Consider the following 17,947-nt stretch of genomic DNA (forward strand, 5'->3'; position numbering starts at 1 on the left):
CTTCTATTTTCAGGTGGAATGTCCTAAAAGTGACAATTAAGTCTATCTGGTCTATTGTGTCATTTAAAGCTTGTGTTTCCTTACTTATTTTCTGTCTGGATGATCTGTCATTGGTGTAAGTGGGGTATTAAAGTCCTCCACTATTATTGTGTTACTGTCGATTTCTCATTTCTAACACCGTCTTCTTATAGAGATACTAGTCATACTGGATTAGGGCCTATTCATGTGACCTAATTTGACCTTAATTATCTCTTTAAAATTTTTTTTAAAAAAAATTTTATTATTTGGCTGCATCCGGTCTTTGTTGTGGCACGCAGGCTCTTTGTTGTGGCGGGCAGGTTCAGTATTTGCGGCATGTGGGCTTAGTTTCCCCACGGCATATGGGATCTTAGTTCCCTCACCAGGGATAGAACCGCATGTCCCCTGAATTGGAAGGAGGATTCTTAACCACTGGACCACCAGGGAAGTCCCTGACCTTAATTATCTCTTTAAAGGCCCTATCTCCAAATACATTCTGAGGTCTGGAGATTAGGACTTCAACATATTAATAGGGATAGGTGGAACACAACTAGCCTATAACAGTAGAATGTTTTTGGAGTTCCCTGGTGGTCCAGTGGTTAAGACTCTGCACTTCCACTGCAGGAGGTGCGGGTTTGATTCCAGGTTGGGAAACTAAGATCACACATGCTGCGTGGCCAAAAAAAAAAAAAAAAACCCACCTCATAAAATGTTGTGAAGTGTTGAAAAGCACAAGGAGGGGGACTTCCTTGGCCATTCAGTGGTTAAGAGTCCATACTTCCACTTCAGGGGGCACAGGTTCAATCCCTCGTTGGGGAATTAGGATCCCGCATGCTGCTTGGTGCTGCCAAAAAAAAAGCAAAAAAAAAAAAAAAAAACCCACAAAAGTACAAGAAGGAAAATAAAACCACTAAGAGATGACTATATCTGTGCAATTAAAATAAATAATAAATATATACTTTTTAAAATGGACTTATACTTTATGGCACCTGTTGTTTTGTAACCTGCAATTTTCACTTGACAAATATCTCATGAACTTTCCTCCTTGTCATTAAATATTCTTCCACAACATCACTTTTAATGGCTGCGTTGTAGCCCATTCGAAGGATATATTCAATGTAGTCAACCAATGGGTGATGGGATTTTGATTGGCCAATATTGGGATAGAGAAGAAGTAGCTTTATGGGAGGGAATGGTATGAGCTCCAAGGGCATAGTCGTTGGTTACATACACTTCAGCAAACTGAGCCAAAAGAGTTCTCAGAATCAGGTAGATTACACTTGTAAGAACATATACTTTTTTTTTTTTTTTTTTGGTGGGGATACACTGTGGGTGGGAGGGTGCTGCTGCTTCTGAGAAGCCCTGAAGTGTCCCAAGAATGAACCACCTGTACAATTTTTTTTTTTTTTTCGGTACGCGGGCCTCTCACTGTTGTGGCCTCTCCCGTTGCAGAGCACAGGCTCCGGACGCGCAGGCTCAGCGGCCATGGCTCACGGACCTAGCCGCTCCGCGGCATGTGGGATCCTCCCGGACCTGGGCACGAACCCGTGTCCCCTGCATCGGCAGGCGGACTCTCAACCACTGCGCCACCAGGGAAGCCCCACCTGTACAATTTATATCTGACTAATTAGAATCTTAGAACTTACAGGGCAACTGAAATTCAATATTTGACTCTACAGTATGAGACTGAACTTGATGAACACTTAATCGTTTTAATCGAGTTGCTGCTTTTTTATAAGGGACTCAGTGACCAGTGATGATTACTTTCCCCATGCCTCACTCCCCTCTTCCCTTCTCCACTGTGCATTCCTGATGAGGAGAAATCTCTTTTAAAACAAAGCCAAGAGTCAGGGACTTAGTTAGTGATAGAGATTTATTTGTCTTGTTTCACACTGAAGACTCTGAAGGATCCAGAAGGGAAGTTCAAGTTGGACCAGGAGGGCTTCTAGGGGACAGAGGAGGCAGGGGGAAGAGGCAGGGAGAGGATGCCACCCTTGTGGATTTCAAATGACCCAAAGGGCACTTCAGTAGGGGAAAACACGCTTAGATTTCATTTGCTCTTTTGTGCAGGTGGGCGAAGAGGAAAGTGCCAATGACCTTCTTGTGATTTGCTAGAGAAAGCCCCCAGAACAGCTGAGGGAGGCAGAGATGTCGGCTCCAGTGTGATTGCTAAGACAACCCATCCTCAAGTGAGAAAAACAGTCAGACTTACAGGTATCTTTGGGGGCTCTTTTTGTAGGATGTGGCAACCATTTCTAAAGCCTTAGGCATTTCACCAGACCCTTTTGTTGATGGCACGTGTCCAGGGACATGTTTATTCTAACCAAGTCCAGCCTGAAAGAGTGATGAAGAATCACACGAGGCCGAACTTCGCCCCAGAGAACAAGATTTATATCCTTGTGAAAATCTTCAACCTGACACCTTATCAAATCTGAGTCTTTGAAGTATTGTTTGGATATAGAGTGGCACCTCTCCCTTCCCAGCTTCAGGGCAGAGAGGCTATCATCTGTAGTTCCTTCTAAGATGTTGTGTTTGTGATGCTGGCCTGCATTTTGGGGGTGACTTTATCAGTTGGCATTATAAGGAAGAAAGCAGGCCCGCTGAGCTCAGTTTTACTGGCAGAAACAGGAAAAGAATATAGAGGATAATACTTATTAACTGTGCAATGCAGAGCATATGTTGTTTTTTGTTCGCCATCCTTTGAATTCCCTGTGATCGTGGAAATTGTAAGGCTTTCTTCTGGTGACGGATTATACCGACACCCCTCCCTCGTGCCGTGGGTGTGAAAAGGGTTATGTAAATGATTGCTACTTTTAGGAACTGGCAGCCCCTCCACATTAACGGGGATGTAGGAAAAGTGAATCTAGGAAGGATGCAATTCACTTCAAACCTTTCCCAAATCCGCATCATGATAACCCAGTTGAGATAATCTGCTATAAAAAAGGGCTGATCACTTTGCAACAATTCACCATGTGATGACCTGAAATAGATGGTTCTTCTCGTGCATGTTATAGCTTATTTTTTTTTTCAAGGATGAGTCTTTGTTGAGATATAGCACTGCATGCCTAGCTCATCAGGAAAACCACACACGTCAGGTCTCCAAGGTGGTCACACGGCCCCTCATTCTGTGCAAGTGAGTTTTGTGTGTCTTTCAGCACCCACCTCCAGTGCTAGTGAGAGAGACGTGCCACCCAGGAAAGTGGGAAATGCTGCCTAGGAACAACATCCACATTTCAGCAGACAGTCATCCCAGAGGCTGACAACCCCTCTCCAAATGCCTGCCAAACAGCACGAGCCAGGGTCTAACAGACTCTCTGCCAGAAACCAGGTAGCCAGGGAAGCGAGTGATGCACCTGAGGAGGAAGCCCAGGACAGTGATGTACCAAAGGCCCGATGCTGGCAAGATGCCCAGGGCGAGAGTGGCCATCAGAGCATTTCTGCGTCATCCAATTATAAAAAGCTGACTATTTAATTCACTTTAATTAAGAGGGCCAGTGCCACCCCAGGGCACAAGACACTGCCAGTGGATGCAGAGTGAGATTTGAGGACCAGGAAGCAAAAGTGCCACCTCTCCTGCATCTGTCACTGATGGCACCATGTCACTCTCCTCGTTACACTTCATGAGTTGCCATCCGAAAAATGCAGGTTCTCTCGGAAGGAAGTAAGGCATCACTTGTGCCTTAAAGTGTTAAAGTTGGGGGACCTGTGTGGGCAAGGAGGAGGTGTGAGGGGAAGGGATAAGTGCGTATATGACACAAAGGACAGTGTGTCTCATTTCCTGTTGAATGAAAATTTCTTGAGGGCAGAGTGTTTTGCGTCTTGTTCACTGATGTGTCCCCAGCACCCAGAACTGAGCCTGGCACATCATCTGAGCTCAGTAAATATGTGTGAAATGAGGGATTCTCAAATGTTGAGTTGAGCTAGTCCTTCCAATGAGGTGGTCGCTTTGCCATGAAGTCCTGTGGGGAGCAAAAGTGGTGTAAGGTTGGGTGCCTGTCCCAAGGTCTGGCCACATGCTCGCTCTATAACCCCTTGGTATTCATTCATTCACTCATTCATTCCATGGAACATTCACCTGCCCCTCTTCTGCAGTATACCGTGTGTAATAGTCCCTGGGGTACAAAGATGAATGTTAATCAATATTCTTTAATACCTCCCACAAGTGGGGTTCTGGGAATACCATGGTGACTCAGGTTGGGACCCCATTCTTGGTAGGAGACACAGATGGGGAGCATCTCACTCCATCTGGAAGAAGAGGTGCTGGGAAAAGCTTCTCAGAGGACAGCATGTGTGGGCTTCATCTTGATGGCAGGGTAGGCATTTGTGAGGCTGGGGTGGGGCCAGGGGGAGCATTCAGCCTGCATGTGTCAAGGTCTGGCATCTCAAAGTCATGCTGGGGCCATGCTCCAGCCACACCTCCTCACTCCCAGCTTCCCCACTCCGCAAACCCACTGAAAGTGTCCTTCCCTTTCTCTTGTTCTTCGTCGTTCACTCCCAGCTTGGCTCATCCCAGGGCCTGGCTCCATAGCAAATGTACAGTACAGATGTGTTATTATTATTATTTATTTATGGAAAATTTTACTTTATATTGGAGTATAGTTGATTTACAGTGTCGTGTTAGTTTCAGGTGTACAGCAAAGTGATTCAGTTATACATATACATGTATCTATTCTTTTTCAGATTGTTTTCCCATATAGGTTATGATGTGTGTTATTATTCATCCCAGTAAATGTAAGAACTGTTCCCAGAGCTTGGTGACATAATTGGTGCTGGTATGGCTTGGGGACTGTGACTCCCATTGAACTGCTGTTCATTGGTCTGGTTCCCTTGGGAACTTGTTGTGGGAGGGGGAGGGGCAGGGTTAGGGCATCCCTGGGCTCTCCGTACCACAGAAGTCCCACCAGGCCCCACCGAGGACCAGTGGATGGTGGGCCCATGTCGTTTAGCATAACACAGAGCCAGTGTCAGCAGGGCTGCCTTAATACGGTGACAGCACCTCTCTTCATTTGGAGGCATCCAAGCCCAGGCTGGAGACCCTCTGACAGGGCAGTATGGTGGCATATTGGACCCGCAGGCCTTTCTACCCCCTTGGTTTGTTCTGAGCTAGCCATTCTTCAGGACTTGAGTCTGAAACGTCAGAACCCAGTCACGTGGCTGCTACCAGAAGATGCTATTAAAATGCCACCAAAAGAATGTTGTTTTGGTACTTTTACACATCAGCTGCTAATCTTTGCAGGATTTTCCCCTTCCCAGGGTAAAGCGAGAGAAGAGGAAGTGAAAACAGCAGGGGGAGAATTTTCGTAGAGCACCTCTCGCCTTGCAGACAACAACCAAACCCCCCCTGGGTTTTGAACAGAGCCTTGTACTTTCTATAGCTTGTCTGCATCCATGGATTGCCTCATTTGGTTCTCAGATCTCCCCCAGGTGGGAGGCAGGATTCTGAGCTGCCCTGATTTTGCTCTCATTTGCAGACAGGATGCACTCCTGGGGTGGGAGGCGAGAGCTGGGGACAGGCTATTCCAGGAGGAGGTAGTTCTTCAGAGCCATTCTGGAGAGGTGCTTGGGGTTTCTGAATTTCTTCGTGGAAGCTGATCCATATCCGGTGGGGAAAGGTCTGTGTGAATAAGCATCTGAGCTGACAGTCCTCTGGCTGGAGCCCTTCGGCCAAGGAAGATGGAGGCGCTGGTCTCCCCAGGGCTGAGCAACCACCATCGGCTGACCTCTCCCAGACGTGGGACTCTCCTGGGTGCTGGGGATCCCTTACCCCAAAGCCCAGGGCCTCTGAGAGCTTTTGATTGCAGTCTCTGCTACCGAGAGAGGGGTGTCTTCCCAGAGTCCAGTAGGCATGTCTCAACCTCTCCTGCTGCTTTAATAGTCTTCCATGACAGCTCATTCCTATGCCTCCCAGCTAGGAGGACTGAGTGGAGGCTGAGATTCAATCTGGGCTGGGAATCAGAACCCTCCAAAGAGCATCCCCCCTCTAATTAAGCAACTGGTTTATTGTGTTGCCAAACCAAACTTGGGTCTGCTGTGAGCAGTAAAGCCAGTCTATTGATACTGAGTCGTGGTGAAGGAAAGTGCAATGTCTACTGCAGGGCACCAAGCAAGGAGTACAGGTGGCTAATGCTCAAAAGACCCAAACTCCCCAGTGGCTTTCAGGGAAAGGTCTTTAAAGGTAGGGTGAAGGAGAGGGTTGCGTGGTACGTGATCAGCTCATGGACATTCTTCTGATTGGTTGGTGGTGAGGTAATCAGGAGTCAACATCATCAACCTTCTGGTTCCAACTGGTCTGGGGTTACGTGCTTGTGGTCAGCATGCAGTTAACTTCTTCCATCTGGTGGGGGTTTCAGTATCTGAAAAACAGCTCAAGAGTATGGCTCAGAAGATTATCAATAGCCCTTGAGGAGGAGCTAAAGGTCCTTGACTTTGTTTAATGACTAAACTATTATTATTTTGTCTTGCTTGACTGTTTTCCTTGGTTTCTGCATTTTCTCACTTCTCTGATTAAATTTGTTCTTTGGAACTTGGGGAAGGTCTAGGAGGCTGAAGTTTTTCTACAAACAAGAGGCAGATGGAGAACAGGGTGTGGGGTGGGGGTGGGAGTGGGGGTGGGGGTGGGGAAGTCAGTCCCGGGAAGACCCCGTAGAGTCCTGCTCCATTATAATCCCCCACTTTTCTTTGATACTCCTCAATCTGGAGGGGGGAAAGGTGCAAGACAACAAAGGGAGTAAAGTTTTGGATGGAGAGGTTAATCATAAGCTCGGCAGAGAAACTCAGTTTTAGGGGGACTCGCTTTCAATTGCTGCTCCTTTCCATCTCTGCTCTGCATTTTCCACCAGGGCCTTCCTTTCCTCCCACAGCGCCCTCTCTCCATCTCCCACTGCCTTTTCAGAGTCAGCTCAGACACCACACTTCTGAAGCCTTCCCTGGAAACAAACAGGAATGTTTGTTTCCCTCCTCTGGCTCATGGGACCATGAGCTCCAGGGACCATGCATTTGGCTCCTGCCAGAGGCAGTCAGTTCATTTCTCTCCTCTTTCTCCGAGGGCCCAGGCCCACCCTCATCTCTGAGTGTGTCCCATCACAGGACTCTATTAAACTATCAGTAAGCGTTGAATGAACGCATGGAGAAGATCTGTCACTGGCTCCTCCACCTCTGTCTACCATCTTTTTTTCTTTAGAAGAGGCAATTTGTTCATCTGGTTCTGAGTAGGAGGTTGGGGAGAGAGCCAGGAAAAAACATTCATAGCAAATCCTGCCCCCCCACCCTCTGTCCCAGGATCTAGGAGGGCTGGAATCTCACTAGGGCTTGGGTCAAGGGTACCCAGGCAGGGTGATTGAGAATGACAGAGCTGTTTGCTGATCTGGGCAGGAGGAAGGGGGCAGAAATCTTCGCCAACAGGGTCCGAGCTTGTGTGTGGGAGTGGTGGGGGAGGCAGTTTCCAGGTGAGGCCAAGGAGATTCTACCCAGGTGTATTCCAGCTTATTCTGGCTTTCTAGGGCACAGACAGTGGGGTGAAAGCAAGGAGCCAAGGTGCTGGGCAACTTCCAGGGTGGCCCCCTTTGACCCCAGAACCATGTTTCCAAATGGATAAGGCTCAGGGACAGAGTTGATTCAACCACTATTCAAATTTCCTACAAGCTAATATCTATACTTCCTTCTCCTCAATCCAGGGGGAGGCCCTGGGTCCTGGGATAGGCGCTGGGTGGAGATTTAATGTGGTGGGGCTTCGTCGGCATCCCTGGAGTCTTGATACTGGATGAACAGGAAGCATCCTGTTTAAAACTTAAACGATCTAAGGTCTTTTCTGAAGTACCACGGAGGGGTGGCTGGAGTCTGTGGTGCTGTGTGAAGGGCTGTGAGGGACGAACCGGGTGCTGGGTGGATGCTTCTCCTTGGGACTGGAGAGCTGGGCCCTCACAGCTGGGAACCTGTCCTGGTGGCCTCTGTCCCTCCTTAGCCATCTCATCTGCACACACCCCCCAGGTCTATAGCAAGCCGCCGCTCAGCCCAGCCTGGCAGCTGAATCTGTCTCCATCTCTTCGTTTTGATGGCAGCCTGGAATTGTTATCCTTCACAGATCATCTCTTGGAAGCACACCAGCTCTTATTATATCTCCCAGCTTGCCTGGAGGCTGCTCAGCTAATCTGGCATCTTTGGCTGCTGGATTCGCTTCTGGCCTGGGTATTCTGACGCCACCTCTGGCACCAGTCGGGTGGGAAGATGGACAAAATAATTAAGCCCCATGAGTTGAAAGGAGAATTAATTCCCCTGTACAAACTTTTGTTTCTTCTCTTTCTGGGTAACTTCAGATGTGTTAATCCAGGACGGTTCTTTTTTCCTTTTGTAACAGGTCTAATTTATAGCAGCCCTGTTTTGGGTTTTTTTTTTTACCATATTTTTTTCATTAGAATATAGTCCATGTGAACTTTATAACACTAAAGATATTTTCCTTGCTTATTATGAAAATGTTTTAACTATACGAAACCCAGTTTTGCAAAGAGAGGAATAAAAGATCACCCCTAATCTTACCACAAACCCACTGGATCCAGTTTCTGTGTTTTCCCTTCCAGTTTTTGTCTGGATGCATATTTAATTATACATGAGTATGATCCCGATATACATTTACTTTAAAAATTTTTTTATTTAATTATTTATTTTTGGCTGCGTTGGATCTTCATTGCTGCACGCGGCTTTCTCTAGTTGTGGTGAGCGTGGGCTGCTCTTCGTTGCGGTGCACGGGCTCCTCATTGTCGTAGCTTTTCTTGTTGCGGAGCACGGGCTCTAGGCATGCAGGCTTCAGTAGTTGTGGCACATGGGCTCAGTAGTTGTGGCTCACGGGCTCTAGAGCACAGGATCAGTAGTTGTGGCTCATGGGCTTAGTTGCTCCATGGACTCGGCATGTGGGATGATCTCGGACCAGGGCTCCAACCCGTGTCCTCTGCATTGGCAGGCGGATTCTTAACCACTGCACCACCAGGGAAGTCCAGCGATATACATGAACTTTTTGAAAGAACCTAATCTGAGGATGTATGTATTGCCCCACCTTGCTACTTATCCTTTCTTACCAACATTAACTCACAAAATAGCTTAAGTATCATAATTTATTTAATCAACCTCCTCTGGCTGGAAATTTTCTGGGCTCTGTCAGTTCTTGGGGGCCAGGCAGAGAAAGTGGGCTAGCTTCAGAGCAGAGTTCAAATGACTCTAATGACCCCTCTTGTGCCACCCGCCTTTCCTGGGCCTGACTCCTGCCAGTTGGTTCCTGCCATGCTCAGGTGCCCACAGAAAGGAGCTCCCCACCCACTGCTCTGTAGGGAAAAGACATTTCCAGGGCACATTTTTGCAAAGTTTTTCATTCATGCAGGTGCTCACCCACTGGGCTCTGACCATATGTATAGACATCTCCTCTACCAGACAAGAGGCAAGGGAGCATGTTATGTTGGATCTTTCTTTTCTTTTTTAAGATTTTAGGTTTAGGTTTTAAGTTTAGGTTTTGCTTTTTTGGCCTTGAGGCATGTGGGATCTTAGCTGCCCCGCCAGAGATTGAACCTGCACCCCCTGCCTTGGAAGCGGGAGTCTTAACCACTGGACTGCCAGGGAAGCCCATGGAGCTTCATTATTAGTGCCTAAGAGGGTTCTTGGAATATAATAGATCTCAGCAGTTGTTTGCTGAGTGAATCAAAGGCAAAGGAATGATTCACAGCTCACAAGGAAACCGTAAGTGTCCAATCCCCCCACCCCCCCACCCCGCCCCGTTTTCCCCCCCCCCGGCCTGGGCTGTGGAATCTGACACATGGCTCTGCTTTAGGGCTGAAGGCTTTGACTCAGGGCAAAGTGCCTCATTATTCAACAGCTTACTTCTCCCTCCTAGCTAGCCCCTGCACCTCTTAGAATCTTGGTCTGCGCTGTACACTCCCCGTCCCCCAAAGTAAAGTGATGATGACGATTTCATAGTGCAGGGTCCCCATCCCGCCCCTACACCCAGACTTAGGTCCCCCTTTATTAAGTGGGGTGGCCATCTTGTCTCAGCTTGCCCAGGACTTTCCCAGTTTAGCCCTGAAAGCCCCCACTCAGACCCAAGTAAACGGGGCGGGTTTTGTCCTAGTTCCTCGCGTCCAGCTCTTAACAACGTCCTGTAGAGGACGCTGGAGGCACAGCACAGGAGACAGGTGCGTCGGTGGATGGAGCATCTGTCTGCTCTCCCAGGTGGGACACCATTCAGACAAAGGGTTCTGCCTCTGGCCAGAGTGCGTCAGAAAACAGCCTACTCCCTCCCCGCCCGGCAGGGAACGCCTGTGTCAGGGAACCGACCCTCGCTGGAGAAGAGGGAGTTAACTTGTCCACAGGCCTGCTACTCTGAATCTTCTCCATTTCTTGTTCTTGAGAAAGCAAATCATGGATAAATAAATTGTGGTTCAGTTTCAGGCTATCAAGCTACCCAGTGTGTTCCAGCACTAATGGCCCTGATGGCAGGACACCCCCGTTGCATTAACCTAGAACACCTTCAGCCACAGCAGAACAAACTGGCTTCCTTTCAAGCGTGTCTATCAACTATTCACCTTCTCCTGGTTTATAGACCTACCTTGGGAGATTAAGTGGGAAATCATAAAGTTTACTTTCAAAGTGAGTGGCCATAGTAAAAAAAAAAAAAAAAAAAAAAAAAAAAACCTTGCTACAACAATTGTAGTGCAAGGGGAGACCTGTACAGATCCTACTTTGGGAATTAGCCTGGCTGCAGCCAACTCACATCAGCTCTTCTGATAAGCACAGGTTTCCCAGTGCCCCATTCTCATCAGCCCCCTGCTTCTGTGCATAACGCCTATTGCTGATGTGTTGGATACAACTGGGTCACAGAGTATTTAGGATAGATACCATCATGGTGGGATACTTTACCAGTTCTCTCACTTGCTCCCCCTTTGCTGTTAAGCTACATACTTTGGGTGATGATTATGTTTCATTAGTTATGCTGTAAGAACTGTTTTGTAAGGAGGGCCTGGCTGAAAATACCAACATAATGGGTTAAACACACAGAGCTGCTGTTTATGACTTGGAATGTCATTCGTGTGGATGTTTCCCTCTACACAAATATCTGGGAAATGACTCTAGGATACTGGTCTATACTGTTCTAGAAAGAGAAGTTATTTGCTTCTAATCCTTTCTCCTTCTTAAAACATCATTTTAAGAACTGGAGGAGTTAGGTGCTTTTAAAGAGTTGCAGAAGGGAGGAGGTCAGTTGGCAGTTATTTGAGTTTGTATTTCACGGGTGGAATTTTATCTATTACCCATAGTAGTGGAGTCAGACAGATCTGGGTGGGAATCCTGTCTCCACCATAAATTAATTGTGTGATCTTGGACAAGTTATTTAATTTCTCTGAACCTCAGTTTCTCCATCTTTAAAATTAGGATGATAAAGTAGTATATCCTAGTATCCCTCATTAGACTGCTGTCAGGGATACACGAGATGATGTGTCTGAAGCACCCAGCTCTGAGCCTGGCGCCTGGTAGGTGTTCAGCAATTTGAGTGGCTCCTTTTTTCTTAACTCCAAGCTGACTGCCTAGTCTGTTAACCCAATACTGCTCAGCTAGAATCATATTGCAGTCAATTAAGTTATGACTTTATTTGTATTTAGACACACTCATCAAATGGGTTTGGGTGTTTCCAAGTTCGCTCAGGTACTCTATCTTTTTTTAAAATCAATTAATTAATTTATTTATTTTGGGCTGCATTGGGTCTTCATTGCTGTGCATGGGCTTCCTCTAGTTGCCGCGAGTGGGGGTCACTCCTCTTCGCGGTGCGCGGTCTTCTCATTGCGGTGGCTTCTCTTGTGTGGAGCACGGGCTCTAGGCGCACGGGCTTCAGTAATTGTGGCACACAGGCTCAGTAGTTGTGGCGCACGGTCTTAGTTGCTCTGTGGCATGTGGGATCTTCCCGGACCAGGGATGGAACCCATGTTCCCTGCATTGGCACACGGATTCTTAACCACTGCACCACCAGGGGAAGTCCCAGGTACTCTATCTTGAATTATCATCGTCATCATTGCCATCATCATCATCATCAACAGAACACCAGCTAACTTTTATTGAGTGTTTACTATATACCAGGTATTGGGCAAAATACTTGAACCCAGAACTGCATGAAGGCTCGTGTTCTAAACCACCCTTCTCCACTGCCTCTCTGCCATGCCTAATTTCATCCTTTATAGGATGGATTTTAGGAGTCTGGCTAGGTTGGATTTTACAAGTTTTACTTTTGAAGAGCATATCAAACTGTAGGTTCCTGGGTACTGGTTACAACTGGTTTTGGATTTCTGATGACACTGGCAATGATAAGACAACTAATGGTGCAGCCACTTGAGGTCTAAGTAAACTGGCATAATGGGAAACATGAAAAAGTACCACACGGTGAAGATGTCAAACTCTTGGCAAAATCCAGTCCAACTGGGCTGGAATGGGTTTTTGACTCTCTTGAGGATCTGCTCTCCCAGAAAAAGCTGCGAAGAACAATTCTCATCCTGCCTCTGAGACAGTTGGATCTTAGGTGAGTCATTCACTTCTCTTGGGCCTCAGTTTCCCCTTTTGGAAAATGAGGGGATTAAACCAAATTGCTGGTTCTCAAAACTTCGATGTGCTGGATTCCTAGGCTCCGCCCTGGTAGACTTTAATTCAGTAGGCGTGGGTGGGGCCCAGCAGCCTCCCTGGGGATATTCTAATCCCCATTAATTTCAGAAATGTCCACCTAGACTGTGACTGACATTTGATTTTAAAGCTAATATCCCAGGAAATGTGGAGTGTTTTCTGAGGAGGAGAAAGACCCATCCAAAGCACCCACACTGGAAGAGGCAAGCAAAGCTCAGAGAGTCAGGAACTCTGCATAACAGCCATCTGAGGTTGGTACTTGCTGAAATTCTGAGAGTCAACCGGGGAGGTCTTCTAGAAGGTTCCCCAAGGCTCACCGATTGACAGGAAACCACAACAGGGGTAAAATGCAAACATAACACACCCTATCAGATGTGAGGGCAGTTCTGTATACAGTATAATAACTCGTATCATGGAAAAGTTTATAACTCATTTGTTTTATATCTGTGTCTGTGTTTTTTCATTTTGGTGGTATGGAGAGTTCTGGAGGAAAAGGGGGTGAGGAGTCAAGTGGGAATAATTTTTACATGTACATCTCCCATTATAAGAATACTGATCTCGAAGTATATTCTTTTGTCTTGAGTCTTTTGCATTATTGATCCACAGTGATGAAATCCTTAGGACAAATCTTCAATTTCCATATCATTTACTACCTTGGTCTACAGCCTGAGGCTAGTTTAGTTCTCCAAAAAAAAAAAATATTTGTAGGAGTTGATTGAGCCCAAGATTGTAAATATAGATTTCACTGGTAAAGTGATCGACTCTCATATTGACTTCAGGGATTAGAAAATAAGGCTCAAAAGTATGAAAACCACATGGGCATATATAGTAAGTGCTCAACAAATGTTGGCTTTTATTATTATTAGGTGATCATGGAAATGACTTTCACTAATTTGCTCTTGAGTTATAAGCTGCTGTTGACCCAGGGATAGTTTCTAAGAAGACCAAGTTCCTGACACGCCAGGGAATATAAGGGAAATACAGCTTCCCTTTAGTGCAGTCTACCCCAAAGAGCTTTATCCAGACTACTATGTGGGGTCCTTCAGCTGATTTTAGATGGTGTGCAGACCTTTTAAATAATGTTCTTTAAAATACTATGTATTTAAGAATAAACATAACTGGTAAAATATCTATGTTTAAATATATTTTTATGACAAAATACAATGGTTTTGCATTTATGCTGATATAAAGTTTCCTTTTAAAATAAATTATTAAAGTAGAATAAGTAAGTTGATTCAAAGAAAGCTGTTAAGTAATCATAGTTCAGGTGGTACCCAGAAATGGTAACAATTGTGGCGGTGGTATGCAAATGATTGTGCCTTGAGAAGTGCTGTGTGATGAACCGAATCTGCCTGCTCCCCATTTTGCTACATATGTAAATACTAACACTCATTTTATAGGGTTTGCCTATATCACACAGTTATAAAACTTTCGTACTGGCTAAGACCATGAGATCATCACAGAACCACCTTCCTTGTTATAGTTAGGTGGATTCTGAGGTCTAGAGATGCTGTGCCTTGATTAAGTGCAGCACATTCTGGAGGACTGGGATTTCACGCTGTTAGAGAAAACATTGATACTTTCCGGTGGTCTAGACCTCAACAATAGAAAAGGGGTAGTCCTCTACCCCCCAGTCTATCAAGAGAGACATTGGAAGAGAGAAATTGTGTTCTATGGCAGGATCTCAAGGGGCAGCTGTCTTGAAATACTCAGAGGTATCTTTGTATAACTGAATCGCTGAGTTGTCCACCTGAAACTAACATGATATTATAAATCAACTGTACTTCAATAAAAAATAATTTAAAAAACAAAAAGGGAAATAAGAACCAAAAAAGAAATTAACCGATCAACATGAATAGATGCCTGCAAGTGTTATCACATGCATTCACTTCATTTTTTCTTTCTTTTTTTTTTTTGCAGATTTATCTTCTCTTTGCTTCAGATGATTCACTGAAACCAGTGTTACCTCTCAAACACAGTTGTCCACACTAGTGTTGCTAATCATTGGAAAAGACTCAGGAAAAAAAATGTCCTAAGTCATCTAGACTCAACTCTCTTAAGAAATCCACAGGATCATATGCTTATTCAGTTATTTAGGGAGAGAAAAAAAGAAATATTCAGAGGTCTTTCATTTGGAAGAGGATTATATTTATTCTATTTGACTTGAAGGTGTAGAAGCAGAACCAGGAGGGTGAGATCATGGAAAGACAGATTTTAGCTGAATGAGAGGAAATACTTTTCGTTAATTCTAGGAGTGAGCTGTCTTAAGAGAGGATGGGCTCCCCAAGACTAGAGGTGTTAATTTTAGGTGACAACCCTAGGGGACATGGGGAAGGAAATGCTCTTATCCAAGGGCTGATGGGGACATGAGGTGGCTGACCCAAGGTCCTTGCCACTTCTGAATGTCAAGGACTCTGAGGTGGCCTTTCCTGCCTTTCAAATGGCTCATTATAGGGGGTCATTATCTGCAGTTACGGTCTCAGTTCTATGTAAAAAACAATCAGGGCTTCCCTGGTGGCGCAGTGGTTGAGAGTCCGCCTGCCGTGCAGGGAACACGGGTTCGTGCCCCGGTCCGGGAAGATCCCACATGCTGCTCAGCTGGGCCCGTGAGCCATGGCCACTGAGCCTGCGCGTCCGGAGCCTGTGCTCCGCAACGGGAGAGGCCACAACAGTGAGAGACCCGCGTACCACAAAAAAAAACAACAACAAAAACTTCACCCCCACCCCCCCATATAACACTCTTGAATACATGCAAAACAATTATACATTTTTGGTGCTAAATGGGAAAACATGTGAACATAAGCCAGCTATCTTAACTGTTTACTGGGATATATTTTAAAAATCAAGCTGTTAAATAATTGATACTTTAGGATTTGCATGTTAATCAGGGTTTTGTTTAACAATAATCAGTAATTTTTAGAGAAGTGTATCGATCAATCTGGAAAGTCCAAAGTTCCATCATTTCACACTCAGAAAACTGCTATTAAGAGCTTATAACTTAGACTATAATAAAATGCAGAATTATTAGGTTGAACCAGGTGAAATTGTCATCTTGTAGATTAAAAACTTACATAGGCAATTTCATATAGTTAACCTACTACTGTTTATAAACAGTTCTATGATTACTAAGACTTGTAGACATTTTCGACTAAACCTAGAATTTCCCCTACCATATTGATCAAAGAAACATTATCACCACAAGCCAGATGATAATCCAGTATGATATCTTCTAAAAAGGCTCCGCGTTCCTTTCAGCTCGATATTGCCCAGTGGATTTTTCATTTGTAAAGACGCTAAGCCCTCTAATGTGCAAATCATTAAGAAGGCAGTTGTTGCTCTTCCAGCAAGGTTTGCTTAGCATTGAAAAACAGCCAGATAAACTCCTGCCCTTGTTGAAACCAGGCGGGGAGCCCGTGTGTGGTAGTGCTTGTGGGTGGAGGGCAATGATTTCTGAAGTGAAGATTTAACGCAGTATAATCCCAGCTTCATTGCCTGTTCACGAGAAAACACAGCTTCAATTTAACGGCAGGCAACAGGAGTTTCACAGTCAGCGCCAATTGTTTAAAACCCCAAACTAGTCTCTAAATGGGAAGCATCAAAACTAAAAATGTGGAGGGATTTAAACTCCGGATTCTCTTTCAAATATAGTGAATCGAGTATTGTATCTTTTCCATAGGACGTTCATAGTCTCATGTTAAAATGAGCTTGCTCTTGGTGACTTTTCCTGAAAGCTCTGCTTTACAAATACAAAATTCTCATGTACTGTAGGAGAGCCACATAAAAGACATGCTTGTCGACAAATGGGGAAAGATATGACATTTGAAAATTCTGTAAGAAAACTGGGGGACTGTCGGGGATTCCCCTCTCTTCCATTTGTTGTTAAAAATTAATAAAAATGTAAGCCCTCAAACTTTACGCATTCATACTCAAAACAAATGCATTAAAAATCGTGGCTATGTGGAGAAGTAAGGGGACTGAAAGTAGTTCAATCTATTTTACGGTTGAAACAGGCTCAGAGAGTTTAAGTGACATGCCCAGTGCCTACAGGGATATAGAAAACAAAGACCTTGACTATATGCCACATTCTCAAAGAAACTAGGAAACAACTCAAACATTGGTGGTTTCTATGGTATCACTCTGACAAGAAGGTATTTTAATTCAATTTTCCCGCCCTGAGTTGAAAGCTGCCAAATCCCATCTTAAGTTTCGATCCGTTGCTGTAGCATTGTATGGGCAGGCTTGGTCTAGATATACTTGTTTTCCCTGTGCCATCTCCAGCTCAGCAAAAGAACCACTTCCATCCTAAGAGACTTCAGTACCACAGTAATAACGTGACATCTTGATCTGGTGCTCTTTTCCACCCATATTAACAACTTCTCTACCCAGTTTTGACAATGTACTAAAAAGGATATCCAGTTTGTTGGGGATGAGATGGCTGAAGTTCTTAGCCCTATGACACCCTACACCCAGAACTAACAAATTAGTTTTTGATTCAGAAAGAAACATTCCATGTGTTTTTAAGGAAAACAGGTACCAAGGGGTGTTTCCGCCCAACTTTGTTTCCTTTCCTCCTCTCTCTCAGGAGGCTGAACGGAGTGGAGTCAGTCACTGCGTGCCGTGAGCTCAGTAGCAGTGAATTCACTGTAAATGAAGTTTTGTCCATATAGAGAAGTTATCTACATGTAAGCACAGGGCTTACCTTTATTCACTTGGCCATATTTTTTTTTCAATGTGAAAGTTTCTCATATGTGTACGTAGAAACTTATTACTTTTGGAGTCAAAGACCGTCTATGACATGACTGTAATGTGAGGAAACTAATTTTCACAAGTGTCTTGTACACATGAACTTACTACTTACAGCAGTTTACATAGTTGGGTGAGACAGGGCCTTATCTGAAGAGGCAAATTCATAACAGCCGTGAGAGGCCACTCCCTACTGTCACTACATTATAATAACGAAGTTACAAGCTTGTGTTGCATAAAAATATTTAGTGCATTAAAAACACTGAGACTCTTTTTTCCATTTTTTTTTTATTACATTTGGACCTTTAAGAAACATATACCACCAGTTATACCACTATTCAGTAAAAATCTATTCTAGTTTTTGGAATGCATGTGTCACAAACTATCTTGCTTCTGGTCTCTAAGACTTTACTAAGAGTTTATCAAAAAGGTAGGCTCTGATCTATGGGATCCTGAGCCTTGAGGTTTTAAATGTTTTGATTATTGTAAAACAATTTCCAGTGGATAAACTTAATTCCCAGCTGTTTTTCTTCTAGAATGGGCTAAT

This window comes from Mesoplodon densirostris, chromosome 18, assembly GCF_025265405.1.
Source record: "Mesoplodon densirostris isolate mMesDen1 chromosome 18, mMesDen1 primary haplotype, whole genome shotgun sequence".
NCBI classification, from domain to species: Eukaryota; Metazoa; Chordata; class Mammalia; order Artiodactyla; family Ziphiidae; genus Mesoplodon; species Mesoplodon densirostris.